This window comes from Bos grunniens, chromosome 2, assembly GCF_055505025.1.
Source record: "Bos grunniens cultivar Pamir isolate PY7600 chromosome 2, Bosgru_T2T1.0, whole genome shotgun sequence".
Classification (NCBI taxonomy): Eukaryota; Metazoa; Chordata; class Mammalia; order Artiodactyla; family Bovidae; genus Bos; species Bos grunniens.
Window position 1 is genome coordinate 63,945,358 of NC_141166.1, and position 17,083 is coordinate 63,962,440.

Genomic DNA, 17,083 nt, shown 5'->3' on the forward strand with positions numbered 1-17,083 from the left:
TGGGTGGCGAGCCCTCCCTTTTGGACCTTTAAGAAAACTTTCTGAGCGTGTATAGTCTGGAAGGAATCGACCTAGAGAGTGGTGAATACGTGGTCTCTCATCTTTTATCTGGGCAGGGCTCAGCTCCTCTCTTGCTCCTGCTCTTATCTTCATCTAGGAGGATCTGTCCACACCAGACTCCAGCTGCTCACCCTGGGGCCCATCTATCTCCTGCCTCAGGTGGGGAGGGGGCCTGCCTGGGGGCAAAAAGAGAAAACCAGTCCAGGAAGTTGTGTGCTGGCTGGCAGAGGCAGGTCCTGGGGTCTCTGGCTACAAGATCTGGGGTCTCAGAGCTGCTGTTGGTTTACTGGTGGAGGAAGCTAGGTCCTGGGGTCTATGACTGGGACCCTGGGGATCCCAGAGTGATGTAGACTTACTGGTGGGTGGGGCGGGGTCCTGAAGGCTGGCTGCAGGGCCCTGGGGGTTCCAGGGTAGTGCCAGCATGGTGGTGTGGAGGGCTGGGTCCCAGGGCAGTGAGCTCAGGGGTCTCAAGTCAGCAGGCCTCCTAGTGGGTGGCACGGGATCCTTGACTGGCTAGCTTCTTGGTCTGAGATACCCCAGTGCTGGTTCCAGCTTGCTGTTGGGTGGGTCTGAATTCCGGCATTAATTGGCTAAAGGGAGGATTCCACAAAGCATTTGCCAGCACCAGCATCCTCGTGGTAGAACGAGCTCCCCAGAATAGCTCCACCAGCATCTATGTCCCAGAGAGAGACAGTCACCTCCTGCCTCTCTGGGAGGCTCTCCAACATCAGCAGGTGGGTGGGACCCAGGCTTCTTTCAAATGACTGCTTCTGCCCTGGGTCCCGGAGTGTGTGAGATTCTGTCTGTGCCCTGTAAGAGTGGCATCTCCACAGACATAGAGAGCAGACTTGCAGTTGCCAAGGGGGAATGGGGAGACAGAGGGACGGACTGGGAGTTTGGGGTTATTAGATGCAAACTATCCCATTTCGAACAGATAAACAGCAAGGTCCTACTGCATACAAAAAGAATGTATGTATATAACTGAGTCACTCTGTTGTGTAGCGGAGATTGGCACAACATTGTAAATCAACTATGAGAAGTGAAAGTGTTGGTCGCTTAGTTGTGTCCTCCAGGCTCCTCTGTCCATGGAATTGTCTAGGCAAGAATACTGGAATGGGTAGCTATTCCTTTCTCATGGGGATCTTCCCAACCAGGGATCGAACCTACATTGCAGGCAGATTCTTTACCGTCTGAGGCACCAGGAAAGCCCCCAAATCAACTATACTTCAATTAAATTTAAAAAAAAAGGAGTGGACTCTCTGCTCTCCCCTGCCCTCTGAAAGGAAGCCCCACTGGCTTTCAGAGCCAAATGTTTGGGGTTTTTCTTCCTGACACAGGCCCCTGGGATGGGGAGCCAGTTGTGGGACTCAGACTCCTTGCTCTGCCTTTGTAATTATGCTCCCATCTGTGGGTCACCCACCTAGGGGTGACTGTCCTGCCTCTCTGCCCTCTTACCCACATCACTGTGGTTCCTCCTTTATATCTTGAGTTGTAGAAGACCTTTCCTGCTAGTCTGCAGATCTTTCTCATCCAATGCTCCACAGCATATGTAATTTTGTGTTCCTGCATGCCCTTGGACCATCCTCACCACCACAGCCTCCATCATGCAGAGCTGAGAAATGACTCATTTCATCTTACAGGAGGTGGTCCAGGGCTGGGCCCTCCACTGCCAATGCCCTGGGGTCCCTGGACAGTGTGTGAAGCATTCACTGTGTCCTGGATACCACATTTGCCTGCAGGGAGAGGGAGAGATGCAAACCCACAGCCCTCGTGCCCTGCAAGTCCCCAGCCTGGAGGGGTGACCATGAGGAGACATACACACAGGTGACAGGGATGTGTGGTTGGAGGTTGGGGGCGGTGGTGCTGACCTGAGCTCAGAACTGATGTGTGGCTTTAGCCTGGCCAGGCAGAGTGGCGGGGGTTGGGGTGGGGTCTCACCCCAGGCTGTGCAAAGGCCATGCTGCTTGGGGACATGGCCCTGGGGTCAGTGACATAGGCTGGGGGCAGGCAGTGCAGAGGCTGAGGGGTGTGTTTCTCTGTGTCCTAGTGGAAAAAAAGGGCAGTTGTTAGTTTCACATTCTAGGGGTGGTTGGAGGTCAGCACGGCATCCTCTCCACCATAGCCTGAATTTCCAGGCCGGTCTGGCGTCTCTGACATGCGTTCTGTCTGGGCCTCAGGCAAGCTTCCATCCTGGCTCTCATCTATCCATGAGGGGACACTGCACAGGGCACCAGGGACGTGAATGGAGAGAGTGCCTCCCAGCCCTGCCCTCTGGAAGCTACTAGAAGACTCCAGAGGTCACCACAGGAGGGAGGGATTCCCCAGAGGCTTAAACAGCTTTTGGGTCTTCACACCTCTGGGCAGGCTGCCTACCTGGCCAACCTGATCTCATGGCCCCCAGACAGGGGTTTGTACCCAGCCTCGGACTTGACCACCCCATCCAGACTGGGACAGCTCTGATGAGACTGATGGAAGCGGCTTTTGGGGAGAGACCTGGCACACTGCCAAGGCCCTCCAGAGGCACCCACTAGCTTAGAGAGGGCTACCACCCCCCTGCCCCCAACCAGGGGCCTCCTCTGTGGAACTCCACGCTGTGGTCAAGGCTGAGGAGGGGCGGCTTCTGGACTGTGATGAGACCCAGCAGACCCCCAGAGGGAGGAGGACCTTAAGATAGTCCAGCCCACCTAGCAGTGCCCCATCCCTTCGTAGCTGTTGTAGCCCTGAGTAGAAAAGACCAGGCTTCTTCCTACACACACACACACACACACACTCAAAACATCCTTCTGGAATGTGTGTGAAGTGTTAGTCACTCAGCTGTGTCCGATTCTTTGCAACCCCATGGACTGTAGCCCTCCAGGCTCCTCTGTCCATGGGATTTTCCAGGCAAGAATACTGGAGTGGGTTGCCTGTTCCTCCTCCAGGGGATCTTCCCAACCGAGAGATTGAACCTGGGTTTTCTGCATTGCAGGCAGATCCTTTACAGTCTGAGCCACTAGGGAAGCCATCTGGAATAAATGCCCTCAAATGAAGCCTAGGTGTCCAGGGCAGGTCTCTCTCACAAGGAGACCTCTATCCATGTCCTGACCCTCTGAGCTGAGTGACCCTGGGCCACCAGGTCACTAATTTTCTGCATGAGCTTCCTAAGGCCCTCTACAAAGGACCAAGAACCAGCTGGCCTCAAATGACAGACTCTGATCCTCACAGGTCTGGAAGCCGGAGTCCAAAGTCAAGGTTCTGGCAGAGGTGCTTATTTCCAGAGGCTTAGAGGGAAAATCTGTCCCTTTCTCCTAGGTTACAGGGGCTGCTGGCAACCCCCTGACCCTCAACTCTGGTCTGTATAACTCTGTCATCATATGGCCTCCATCTGCCTGTGTCTTCTCTGTGTCTGCATCTCAAATCTCCTCTCCTCTCTCCTAAACATAGGACCTGCCCTAAATTCAGGATCATTTCATCTTGAGATCTTTTTGTTTTTTAATTTTAATTTTTTTTTAAATATCAAAGCATTTTGTATCAGGATATAGCCAATTAACAGTGTTGTGGTGATTTCAAGTGAACAGCAAAGGGACTCAGCCATACATATGCATGTGCTGTGTGCTTATCGCTCAGTTGTGTCTGACTCTTTTGATCCCATGGACTCTAGCCCTCCAGACTTCTCTGTCCATGGGGATTCTCCAGGCAAGAATACTGGAGTGGGTTGCCATGCCCTCCTCATTCATATGCATGTCTTTATGTTATTAAAACTGAAAAGGCTGATTTTCAAAGAAGGTCACACTCCCAGGTACTGAGGAATAGGACCTGGACATATTTGGGGAGGATTATTCAACTGACTCTACCCCTTGAGCCTCTTTTGTCCCTTAGGTAAAGGGGGTAGTGGAGCCCTGAGGAGATGCAGAGATGGTCCCAAAGCAGTGTGTGCAGCCCAGCACAGGGCCCTCCGGAATGCTGGTGGCCAGGGAGAGGGAGATGGACCCTAAGCGGTTGACTTTGAGTTTCAGGCCCCCAGGCTGGCAGCACGATGAGGACAGCTTCCTGGGATGAGGCTGTGATCCTCAGGTGAGGAAGGAAAGAAGGGAGTGGGGAGCCAAGAGCAGGAACATTGAGTCAGATCTATGACGGGGGTGGGGGCACTGGGCACCTGCCAAGCCAGGCGTAGCTATGCAAGTGGGGCAATCACCCTGTGATCGCCGCCCCCTCAGATGTAAGGGAGCCCTGGGGGAGGTGTCTGGAAAGCACACAGCCATTCATCCAGACATGGAAACATCCAGAACACCATCCACAGTTTGGGGCTGTCTGTTTATGTGAGAGTCTTTCCAGTTAGTTAAAAGTATTTGTCCTCATTTGTCCTACAGTTGTTTTCCAGCAACTTCTTTCAATTTCTCTTTGAAGGGGGCAGTGGGACCCTAGACTCTGCCCCAGGGCCTCAATTCGACTATTAAGTCAATACAAGGTTAGAGTTTAACAGAAGCCAGAAAATTGACCGCTGAGGTTGCCAGAAGCTGGAGTCTGGGCCGGAAAGACCTGCGGGTTTGTGATTTCACCTTCCTGGGTAACCTTGGCCCCATTCCCACATGGGCAACATCAGGAGCCTCAGAGGAGGGTCCTAAGGTCCTTGCTCCCCAGTCTAAGCCTGCTCTGTCAAGGAGGACACACCAGAGTCATGCTCAGAGGTCTCTGTTCTCTGTTCATACCCACACCTGCATGGGCTCCTCTCCACCAGTCACCTGATGCAGGGACAAGGATGCTGTCTGAGGGTCACCTGTGCAGAACCCCTGCGTCTGTGTTAGGAGCCAGGTCTTTCTGCTTAAATGGACCTTCCCAGTCCTTCCAGCCTTCCTGGTAACTTCTATGAGCTCCAGGTTACAGATGAGGAAACTGAGACTCAGCTAGTAAGTGGAGGGGATTCAGGCCTGAGTGTCCTGGCTGCCTGGCCTCGGCTCCTGACCAGTGGCAGCTGAAGAGGGGCCCCAGGATCAGGTGCCACCTTGGCTAAGGGCTCCCGGGGTTGGTGGTGTGAAAGCAAGTGTCAGCTGCCTCCATGGGGCAGAGTCCTGTGAAGGGGGACTCTAGACACAGATCGTGCCCTTGGGGCATCAGGACAGGACATCGCTGCTTTCAGGACTGGGGAAGTGGTGGGGCTTACAGGACTGCCTATCCCGGGGCTCACTTCCACCTTCCCCCTCCCACCTTCCTCCTCTGTCCTCTGGCCCATTTGGGTTTGCGTTGCTGGGTGCCCTGCCCTCACCCACTCACCCCACACATGTATCCTGACACAGATACTGCTCAAATCACCATCAGGCCTCAAGAACACACGTGATCCTGGGAAAGCCAGACCTTTCCCTGGACACCGGACGCAAGCGCCCCAAGTCGGCCTGGCCCTGCACTCTGCTGCTCCCTTCCCCTTCTGCAGGCTGCCCTCCTGGGAGGGGTGGTAGGTAGTCTTTTTACTCCCAGCCGGGGAGGTGGCCTGCATGTGCAGGCCCAGCACCCTGGGGCCTTCCTAGCTCTGAAACCCTGAAGGTCCATCGTCTCAAACTGAAGCTATCCCCGTCCCCCTTAAATCCGGCCTCTCCCAGTCCCCCAGCCCCTTTGGCCAGATCAGCAAGAGCTGTCTCCGGCCCCACTTGGTGTCGACTTCATGTTTTAACTAATTTAACTGTAAATTTGAATGAGCTACGACATTTTATGTGTTTAAAAATTATGTATTATGTAAACATGTTCTTTTTGTAATCAAATTGATCACTATGAAAGCACACAGAGTATAGACTAAAAACCCCCTTTCCTCACCCCATCCTTCATCAGCTCCAGAGACAAGTATGTCCAAAGCTGAGCGCGGATCCTCCAGATGGCTTCTGCTTACACACATGTGCGCCCTGCAGATAGGCTCATTCTGTAAAGAGCTTTTGTCGTACAGTAATATAATAGACATTCTGTGTTGCTGCATGTCAATTTGTCTTATCATTTTAATGACTATTAAAACTTTTTCACAGTATGTAGTTTATCAATTCCCCTATTAAAGGACCCTATTAAGGTTATTTCCAATTTTCCATTATTTGAGAGAAAGAACATGCATGTCATGCCTTCTTTTTTGGTACCTGAGAGTATTTCTATATGCTCCATATCTTGGAATAAACATGCCAGTCAAAGGTATTTACATGTTATGTGTGGATAAACACCGAGAAATTGTTCTCCTGAAAGACTAAGCTAGTCACCACCCCTATCTCATTGTGAGAGAGTCCATTGCCTCACGCCTTTGGCAACACTCCATGGCACAGGACTCTTCATTTTTACCGTTTTCTTGTGTGAGTTGCATCTCCCTGATGACTGTGTGGCTGAGCCTCCTTTCCTGGTTGCTGGCCGTTCACAGTGGCCCATCCTCCTGCAATCTCCTAGTAGTTTACTTGTCTTTTACTTATTCCTGTGTAGGTTTTGCCTCCTTTTCAAAAAAACATAAATGTACATGATTTTAAAAATTCAATAAAACAAAGATATCACAGGAAAAGGAAGTCTCCTTCCCACCCTGATGCTCGGACTCCTGCCTACCATTCATGGCTGAGGTCCCCATGGGCTCAGCTGGGCAGGACCAGGCTTTTTGGGACTCAAAATCCAGAAATATTTTAATTATAATTTCTTTTATAATCAGAAGAAAAAAATAAACATATAATAATGAGTCCAGCCTGGATCATTTTTGTCATTTTACCAAGGCAATTAATTACAAAGCATAATTTGAAATAATTTTTGAAGGAAGCAGAATTCATAAGGCAGGCCTGCCTACCAATGACAGCCACTTACCAGTTTCCTGAGCATCATACCAAAAATATTTTGTGTAGAAGTTTTTGGAAAATGTTCTATTATATCCATAAATAGCATGGAGAGAAAATTCATGATTCTTTTCTACCCCTTTAAGAAAACTTAAAAAAATTTTTTTAATTTTATTTTGGACTATAGTTGATTCACAATGCTGTATTACTTTCAGGTGTCCAGCAAACAGGTATGTTTCAAGTATTTACTTACAAATGGTTTTTATTCTTTTTTTATACATTGTTTTACATATAGGAAAATAAAGGAAATAGTAAACCCTCATGACTAATACCCAAGATTAAATACCGTAAGTCCCCTACATACAAATGAGTTCCTTGCTGAGAGCTTGTTCAAAAGTCCAATTTGTTCCTAAGTCCAACAAAGTGAGCCTAGGTACCCAACTAACACAATCGGCTATATAGCACTATATTGTAACAGGGTTATAATACTTTTCCCACAAACAATACATACAAAACAAACACAAAATAAAGAAAACATTTTTAAATCTTACAGTACAGTAGCTCAGTACAACAGCTGGCATACAGGGGCTGGCATTGAGTAAACAGGCAAGAAGAGTTACTAACTGGAGGAGCGAGAGGAAGTGGGAGATGGTAGAGCTGAAGGACGGTCAGCAAACAGGAGATGGAGGGCAAGCTACAATGTCACTCATGCCTCACATTGCTGGAATGCACATTTGCATCTTTTGAAAGTTCACAACTTGAAGTTTCATATGTACAGGACTTAATGGGAATAGGTAAATGCAATTTTAACCGTATTTGCTCTCAGCTCTTTTTTAGTCAATAAAATAAATGAAGCAAGATGCGTGAGCTAATCCCCTGCTGTGGTTTTCGTCTCCCCCACTCTCCTGCAGTTGCTGTGGGCTGCCCTGAGTGTGCTTGAGTTCAGACCACGAACAGTGCGCTGAATCCTGTGGTCTAGACTCTCCATGCCTGCAGAATGGGCCACGCCCGCCTCCTGGGATCCTTCCCCCTCTCCCAGGACACCTCCTCCCCCAGGCCCCAGGCTCCCACTTCACCCGCTGCTCCTTCCCAAGGTCCTCACCCATTACCCCTCATCCTCTCAGCTGATTCTGCTGGAGGCCTAGGCTCTGTCCTTCTCAGATCTGTTTGCACCCTCTGGGTGATCTTATCCAGTTTCCAGGCTTCAGTCCATTTATTTGCCAATTGACATCCAAATTAAATATCTCCCTCCAATACTCTGACCAGATTCTACCCCCATACACCCAGCTGCCCATTGGATGTCTGGTGAGCATTTCCACCTGAGGGACCAGAGGCAACTCACGTAGTCCCTTCCTTCTGCTCCCTCCAGATCTGCCCCATCTCGGGCCATGACCTTGGCCTCATTCTCGATTCCTCTCTGCATGTCCCACATCAGCATCAAAGAGCAAGTCCTAATATATACCCTAAAGTATATCCAGAATCTGACCACTCACCACCTCCACTGCTGCCATCCTGGTCTGAGAAGCATCTGTAGCCCTGTGACGTATTATTGATACAAAAGGACTCTCTTGTTCATTGTCTCCTTCACTAGAATATAGCTTTCAAGCAAGCAGGGGTATTACCAATTTATTCTTTTTCTTATATCACCTGCACACAGAACAGTGCTGATACATAGACATATTCAGGAAATATTTATTAGATGGATGAATATTTTAATAATCAGGCTTATTTCTGTACTTTATTCTGTTGCATTAAATGCATTGACTGTTCTTGTACCAATACTTCAGTCTTCTAGTTATTTAATTTTAAAGCATGTCTTCGTGCTTGTGCTGAGTTGTTCAGTCGTGTCTGACTCTGACATCCCATGGACCATAGGCTGCTAGGCTCCTCTGTCCATGGGATTCTCCAGGTAAAAACACTGGACTGGGTTGCCATGCCGTCTTCCAGGGGATCTTCCTGGCACAGGGATCAAACCCACTTCTCCTGCATCTCTTGCATTGCAGGCTGATTCTTTACTGCTGAGGCACTGGAGAAACCCTTAAAGTATGTCTTGATAAACAATAATTCCTATCCCTATGGATTATTACCCTTTCTCAAATTTACTTTGTTATCTTCATACATTTCTAATTCAGATGAACTTTAATGGAGCCACCTAGTCAAATGTCCCTGAAAATCCTGTTGGTGCTTTGATTGGAATTCCATATACAGACTTAGAGATCGACTTGGGAAGAAACAATATCTTTGCTGAAGGACATCTCCCTGCCCCAGAGCATTAAAATGTCTCCATTTACTCAAGTCTTTTAAGTTTTAGAGTTTTCTTTATATCAATCTTGCCCATTTCTTGCATTTTTGAGAAAAGTGCTATAGATCAAAATGCATTTTTTTCTTTTAATTCGGTAGTAAATTCACTGTGCTAATATTTAAGACATGTGCATGTCAGTGGAAACTGCCTAAGTACCCACTGAAAAGTGAATGGATAAAGATGTGGTACATATACACGATGGAATACTACTCAGCCATAAAAAGAATGAAATAATGCCTTTTGCGGCAACATGGACGGATCTGGAGATGATCATGCTACATGAAGTAAGTCAGAGAGAAAAAGACAAATACCATATGGTATCACTTATATGCGGAATCTAAAACGTGACACGAATGAATGTATCTATGGAACAGAAACAGACTCACAGACGTAGAGAACAGACTTGTTGCCAAGGAGAAGCAGGGTGTGGGAAGGGATGGACTGGGAGTTTGGGATTAGTAGGGGCAAACTGCTATGTATATAATGGATGGACAACAAGGTCCTAACTATATTCAATATACTGTATTCAATATACTATAACTATATTCAATATACTATAACAAACCGTAATGGATTTAATCACTTTTCTGTACAGCAGAAATTAACACATTGTAAATTGACTATACTTCAATAAAATAAATTTTTAAAAGACACATGCATGTGAAGATTATAAAAAAGAAAGACAGATCTTTATTTTTGTTAAGTTTTGAAATAGTTTCTCTCATAAAAAGATTGCATTTTCCTTGAGAGTTTGGGGAAAAAAAAACAAAACCCTCCCCGTCCAATGGTTAAGACTCTGTGCTTCCAATGCAGGGGCATGGTTTCAATCCTTGCCCGGGTAACTAAGATCCTACAAGTCAAAGAAAAAGAAAGTTTGGCAGATCTTTTCTGCAAGACTGCCTGGGCCAACTATCTTTTGAAGTGTAGATCAGTGACTATCTTTTCAATTTGTTTACTTATTTTCTGGCTGCACTGAATGGCCTTGCACCAGGAAGTGTCCTCAGTGACCCTTCCTGGGTCTGATCCCCAGTTGCCCATCACACAGTCATTCCTACACCCAAAATAGAGTTCAGTCCTCAGCACTTTCCCGAGGACAAGACACCTTTTATTACACTTTAAGAAAACTTTTTTGTTATGGAAATTTTCAAACATACAGAAAAATGGAGGGAAGAATCATGAATCTTGCTAATCTGTGGCCAGTTTCCATTCCACCTGAAGGCAAAGAGGAGCCTCTTTTGCTTTCCTGAAACCTCTGCTAACAAGAGAGCACTGTCCTGGAGGACAGCTGGTGGAGCCACACTGAGAGTCCACCACTCCAGTGGCGAGGGGGTTATGGGGAAGAGCGACAGACCTGGCAGCTGAGAGAAACTGGCCCCAAAGATCCCAGAGTCTGCTGAGCTGCTGTGTTCACCATTTGGGATGGGTTTTGTATCTTTCAAGAAGTTTCTCTCCTTTTAAATCAAAATTTTTAAAGTGGAAATACAGTTGATTTACAATGTTGGGTTAATTTCTGCTGCACAGCAAAGTGACTTAGTTATGAATATATATACATTCTTTTTTAATATTCTTTTCAATTGTGATTTATCACAGGATATTGAATATAGTTTCCTGTGCTATAGAGTAGGACCTTATTTATCTGTCTACACATAATAGTTTGCATTTGCTAACCCCAAACTCCCAATACACCTCACCTGCCCCACATCAAAGACCCTCTTACTATTAGGATAAAACCTAAACTTTCCAGGTGAACACTCGAGACCTTCAACCAGCTTCCCTTCCCTGAATTCTTTCCTGTCTTTTTTACTCTTTGCAAATATAAAAGCCCAGGGACACACCCTTGCCCTTCAAGTGAAGATTTTTGAAGAAATCACATAACATAGTGGTCAGGATGGTGCCTCTGGAATAGGGTCTGCCTGCGCTGCATCCCAGTTCTCTCCTAACCTCTCTATACCTCTGTTTCCTCATCTGGGAAGTGGGGATGATCATTTCTGCTTCGCAGGATTTTTGAGAGGATTTGAGGGGTTCGATGATAAATGTGAAGCCACAAGAACAGGCGCTGGCACATGTGAAATACTTAATAACATTACCAAAATGAGATGAGACCGAAAGACTACACACCAGCAGCTGGTGGTAACTGTGTCTGAGCGAAGACATACTGACTACTGTCTGTAGAGAGTGGGCTATGGTCAGGGCCAGGTTTGGCTCCTGGCCACACTCTCAACCCACTATGTGACCATGACTTTGTCATGCGGCCTTCAGGGCCTCCAAGTTTATGTCTATAGCAAAAGATGCTTGAATAACCTGTCCCTTTTATAGTTCTTTAGTCTGAAACCTGGCATCTCTCTGTAGCAAGAAGTTCCCACCCCACTGTGGCCCTCCTTCGGCCCTTGGGCTTATTTTTAATTAACTATCAGGAATGCTTACAGGTCAAACATGGCAATGGCAGCGGCTCCCCTCTGAGTTCCCCAGCCTGGCCTCCACCCACTACCTCATTCTCCCTCTCACGCATCTCCAGCTCACTGACCACAGGCTGTCAGGTGGGGCGGCTGCCCCTGCAGTTCAGCAGACTATGAGCTGGACAGTTCCCAGGGCGCTGGCAAGCAGGGCCTGGGAAGGCTGCTGGCAGCTAAGGGTGGGCAGGGCGCCTCTTCCCCAAGAAAGGGACATGGTAGAGCACCTCTATTTGGGGAGCAGCCCCTTCCACCTGAGTTTCCTCCCTCCTTCTAGACTTGAGATACTGAACCCCCCAAGCACCTGAGGCTCCAGGTGCCCCACGATCCAAAAGTTAGTCTGAAGCCCTGGTCCTAAACAAACAGGGTCTCCTCTGAGCCCTCCTTGGATGGATCCCTTTGTCTTGGGGACGCTGGACGTCAGCTGTCAGTCTCGTGAAGTAAAGGGATAATAACAACTGTGTGCCAAGTGTTCGCCTCACTGCATTGAATGGAGAAGACGGGTCACGTGGCAAGAGTGGAGAGAGTTGGGCTGTATCTGCTCTGTCACAGATGGGGCAGGAGCCAGGGCAATGACCATGGGCCCAGCTCCCCGAGGGACTGGCATCTTGAAGGCCCATGACATCCCTGCCAGATGAGCCCTCGATCTGCAGAAGGAGGCACAGAGGCCAGAATGGACAGGATAATGGAGCAGCCTCTCATCCACCCCCCACCCCATGTGGCCCTGACACTCATCACTATCCGCACCCCTGGTCTGTCTTCCAGGGCATCTTCTCTGTACAAGACCACTATCAAGGCCTCAAGTGGGCACCAGGGAGATGCTGGCATAACCCATTCCCAGGCAATGCACATGATCATGGGTGACCGGGAAGCATCTCAGGGCCACAGAACAGAGCCTCTCTCTGTGTTCTCTCAGGTGATGGAGTGGCCACGGGTGACACTCAGCCCTCCCTGAGCAGAGTTCAACACAAGGTTTCAGCCTCATCTTGGGACCCTGGGAGGGTCAGTCCAACTGAGTCAGGGCGGAAGGTCCTTTGACATCCTATAGAAGCACACGCTTCCCTAGAATGCCCTGGACTGGGCTCTCCTCTCATCACCCCTGGGTAGTGAACAGTGATGGTCGTGAACACCCCTGGCATCCCAGCTGCCAGGCTTCAGGGTTTAGAAAGCTTGGTCATCAGCTGTGGCTTGCAGGGCACTCAGGGATCCATCTGTCTCTCCTGAGCTCTTTGCCATAAAGCCTGCACAGCTCCCCTAAGTTTTGCATTGCATTCTCCGAGCAATCAAGATCAGCCCCTGAAGCAAACAAACTCCATATTTGCATTTAGGCATATTAGTAGACACCGTAGCACCTAAGCCCACGCTTTGCTTACTCTTCCTGCCCCAGAGTTGCAGCATCCAGTGTTAAGAGTCAGATGCACTTGAATTTGAATTCCACTGCATGCCTTTGGACTAGTTACAGAAACTTTTCCAAGCTTCAGTTTTCATATCAGTAAAGGGGGAACAGTGGGTGTGTCTCTTATAAAGTTTACTATGATAACCAAATGGAATAATGGATACAAAGTTACATGCACAATGCCTGGCTCATTACATTTAAAATATTATTATTTGTATTTATTGTTCCTTCTCTAGCATCCATCCAAGTAGTGAAATAAAGAGAACAGCTTCAATTATGCTTCTGGTAGCCTATATTTGTAGAATGATCTATTTTGTAAGTTACACATTAATTCAAGGCTTCATTAAGTAGTTCAACGCCTTGGGCAAGAGATTACTTATAAATAGTGTAATATTTAGTGGCTCCTGAGTTTTGCAGTCAGACATTATTAATGGTCCATGACTTAGAATCAGGATGAAGTTTAAACACCTACCCCCACCCACTCACACCCCTATGTGCACACACACGAGCATACACACATGTGCACACATCAGACGATGGTGAAGATACCTCCAAAACCGTGCTCTGAGCTATGCTTACAATTATTTTTTGTAAAAAGAAGATCATAACGAAAGGTGAAGGAAACCAAAATTTTCCATTGTTGCTTATACCTGCTGCTGCTGCTGCTGCTAAGTCGCTTCAGTCGTGTCCGACTCTGTGCGACCCCAGAGACGCCAGCCCACCAGGCTCCCCCGTCCCTGGGATTCTCCAGGCAAGAACACTGGAGTGGGTTGCCATTTCCTTCTCCAATGCATGAAAGTGAAAAGTGAAAGTGAAGTCACTCAGTCGTGTCCGACTCTTAGTGACCCCAAGGACTGCAGCCTACCAGGCTCTTCTCTCCATGGGATGTTCCAGGCAAGAGTACTGGAGTGCGGTGCCATTGCCTTCTCCATGCTTATACCTAATTACTGTCAAACCATAGTTTTGGGACACCCTTTGGCAAGTGAATTTAGCCCCCAAGGATAATTTGCTGAGTCTTTCACTTAGCAAATGAATTAATAAATTTCTTGTAGATAATTTAATCATTTAGGGAATTTAGGTAGAAAAAAAATGATAGTTATTTAAAACATCCAAGAGGGACAACCAGGCCTTCATCTGTTTGGGGTGCGTGTGGGTGTGGGTGTGGGTGTGGGTGTGGGTGTTTTGCCGCCGGCAGGCTACTTGAGGTCAGAGTTGATAGAAGAAACAGTCAGAGGAAGGTTGTCAACACAGTCTCATGAAGTATCCCTGACGCAACAGGAATGAAACAACCTTGAACAAATCAAGGGCTTGGAAGATGGCCCAGGCCTTCAAATTCTATCTTAGCTGAAGCTAGTTGCCCTGCATGTTTTTTTGTTGTTTTGAAAACAGAGGTCTCTGGGATGATCAGAGGTCTTGGTCTGCAAGCCCCTGGCAATTCTCTGAGCCTAGAGACCTTGCCCTGCACCACTCCCCTCTCCCGACCAGCCCTGTTCCTCCCCCACCAGCACTTCCCAGCAAGCCCTGTCTGCCCACAAACAATTCATTTGTTTCTGGGTACAGTACATTCCCTGCTTCCAAGATAAGGCACAAGAAAAGAATCTTCTAGCAGAGGGCATTATGGTTTTGCTCTTTGTAGAGCACACAGCAAGGATGTTGCCATGGAAAACACCAGACTTTGGATCCCTGTTCTGGTGCTTGGAGCTCCTGGCTAATGTTTATCGCTCTTTTATTCTCTCCGCATCTCAAATCTCTCCACTTCTCCCCAAATCACAGCTGGCATAACCCTTAAAACCCATGCTGTCAAACTTGACTCCCTGGGATAGCGAGGTAGAGGAAGTGAAAGACTGGCCACAGCACCACAGTGGTGATCCAGGGCGAGGCCAGCCTCCCCTCCTCGCCCAGACCTTCTCTGCTGCCTCCTGTGGCATTGCTTCTTTATCACCACAGTCCACCGCTGCGTCCAGTGACCCAGAGCTGCAAGCCGTCCCGGCACCTGGGCTCTGCCTTGCCAGGAACACTGAAGGGATTCAGCTAGACATGTAGACCTAGAGCCCAGGTGAGCAGGGTGTCCATGCTACAGGTGCTTAGCGCACCCTTGAGTTGTTCCTGTTCTGCTTTGTAAGAGGGCAGCAAGCGACAAACCCAAGCTGATGTTCTCAGACAGCAACCCCACACTGTATCCATCTGCACCTTGGTCCAAGCACTCCACCCCGTCACCCTGGGATGCCCAGAGAGCTGGGCCCTCATGCACCTGCTGACCTTGGGTCAGGTGGTCCCCCTTTTCCCATCTGCCTTATTGGAAGATGAAGCAGTGGTGAACAGCTTTGCTGAGAGGTCATAATCCTGGCTGGCAAGGCCCTGGGGGTGGGGGGTCTGGGTCTGTGCTGGGTGAGGTGCTGCTCAAGAGAAAGAGGAAGCCAGGGCTATACATGTATTAGAAGAATTCCAGCTTCTTTCCACTTTGCCCTGTGAGTCTCCAAGCACAGATTTGATAGGGTCTCACCTCCCACGAACCCCAAGTACTGTAGGGCAGCTAGAGAAACGCCTACCAACCTGATCCCAGGGCTTCTCCGTGTCAGGGCCCTGGAGCAGCCCTGACTTGGTACCTGACTCTGGACACACCACCCTTGCTCAGGGCACATGTGAACGTGCCAGCTCCAGAATGGATATGGTGACAGGAGTTTCCCATTACAGCCAGCTGCCCGCTTCCCCTCACCCAGCCATTGCCATGACCTCCTCAAGCAAGGACACAGTGCTGAGCACCTGGCATGTCATCTGGAGCCAGGTGCTTCCTGTCCATCCATCCTGGGGACCATCTCAAGGTCAGTGTCAATGCAGCCTCTCACAGACAGGAGCAGGGGGCTCAAGAGGAAGAGCAGTTAGCAAGAAAGGTGTGGCAGAATTTGCATACTAGGAGAAATTAGAAAGGATGGCAACCATACCTGCCTATCAGGGAGGTGTCGCCGTATGAGGTCTGGGGGCCTGGACAGGTGTGAGAGCAAATAAGATTAGGACTGAGAGAGAGAGCTCTGAGAGTGTTAGAAGTTTGAGGTTAGAAACGGCAGGAGGATGGAGAGGCAGAGGGGAGCAGAGCCTGGCCATCCTTCCATCCCATGACATCTGGGCACCGTCAGGTCAACATTCCTGCCCAGAGCCTTTCCATCTTGCCTGGTAGTGCCCCCCAACCATCCCTCCAGGGGCCATTATGCCCAGGCGGCACATTTGCACGCCTTGGTTAGAAACTGCTCAGCTAAAGAATGGACTGTTCTGCCCCACCGATCTGATTTTCAAATCGCTTCTGCCTGAACAGAGCCCCAGCCAGCATCTGGTTACATTGGGCCCCCAAGGGCCAGGCGGACACTGAGATTAGGAGGGAAGGGGCACACACCCACCCTGACTCCCTCCTCCCCATCCCATGCCACATTCCCATTTCCCAGGACTTGCATTTTCCTGGAAAAGGTTAAGACATTTTCTCTGCAGGAGAAGACGTGGAGAGGTCTAGGAAGACTGAGGCGCCATGAGAAGAGAGGGCAAGATCCCTGCTCTGGGGGAGGGGATGGATGCTGTGGGCACCGGCGGAATCTAGGTCCCTATTTCTCACCCCAGCCGGCATCTCAGACTTCTACCCGGGATGAGGAGAGCTGGGCGAGGCGCCTAGTGAGCCTGGGACTCTCCCTCCATCCGAAGTCCCCACCAGCGCCTTTCCTGATATGGCCAGCAGAGGGCGCAGCTCACCGTCATCCTCCCTGAGCCCCATCCGTCTTACCTGCAGACAGGTCTGAAGGATGATTGGCCTGGGGAGGCGGTGAGCTCAGAGCGTGGGCCGGCTCATCTGCACACACCTCCTCCTGAGATCAGATGCCCTTTCAGAGTGGGCAGGCAGGGCTAAACTTCCATTTCCTCTGAGAAAGGGAAATGGAGGGGCTTGCATGCTTTTACAGGAAACTACAGAGACCCACTCCAGTGTTTTTGCCTAGAGAATCCCACGGACAGAGGAACCTGGAAGGCTACAGTCCATGGGGTCGGAAAGAGTTGGAAATGACTGAGCAACCAATACTTTAACTTTCACCGAGAGAACAGGCTCTCAGGTGTAAGGCCCTTGGCTGGTAAATGACAT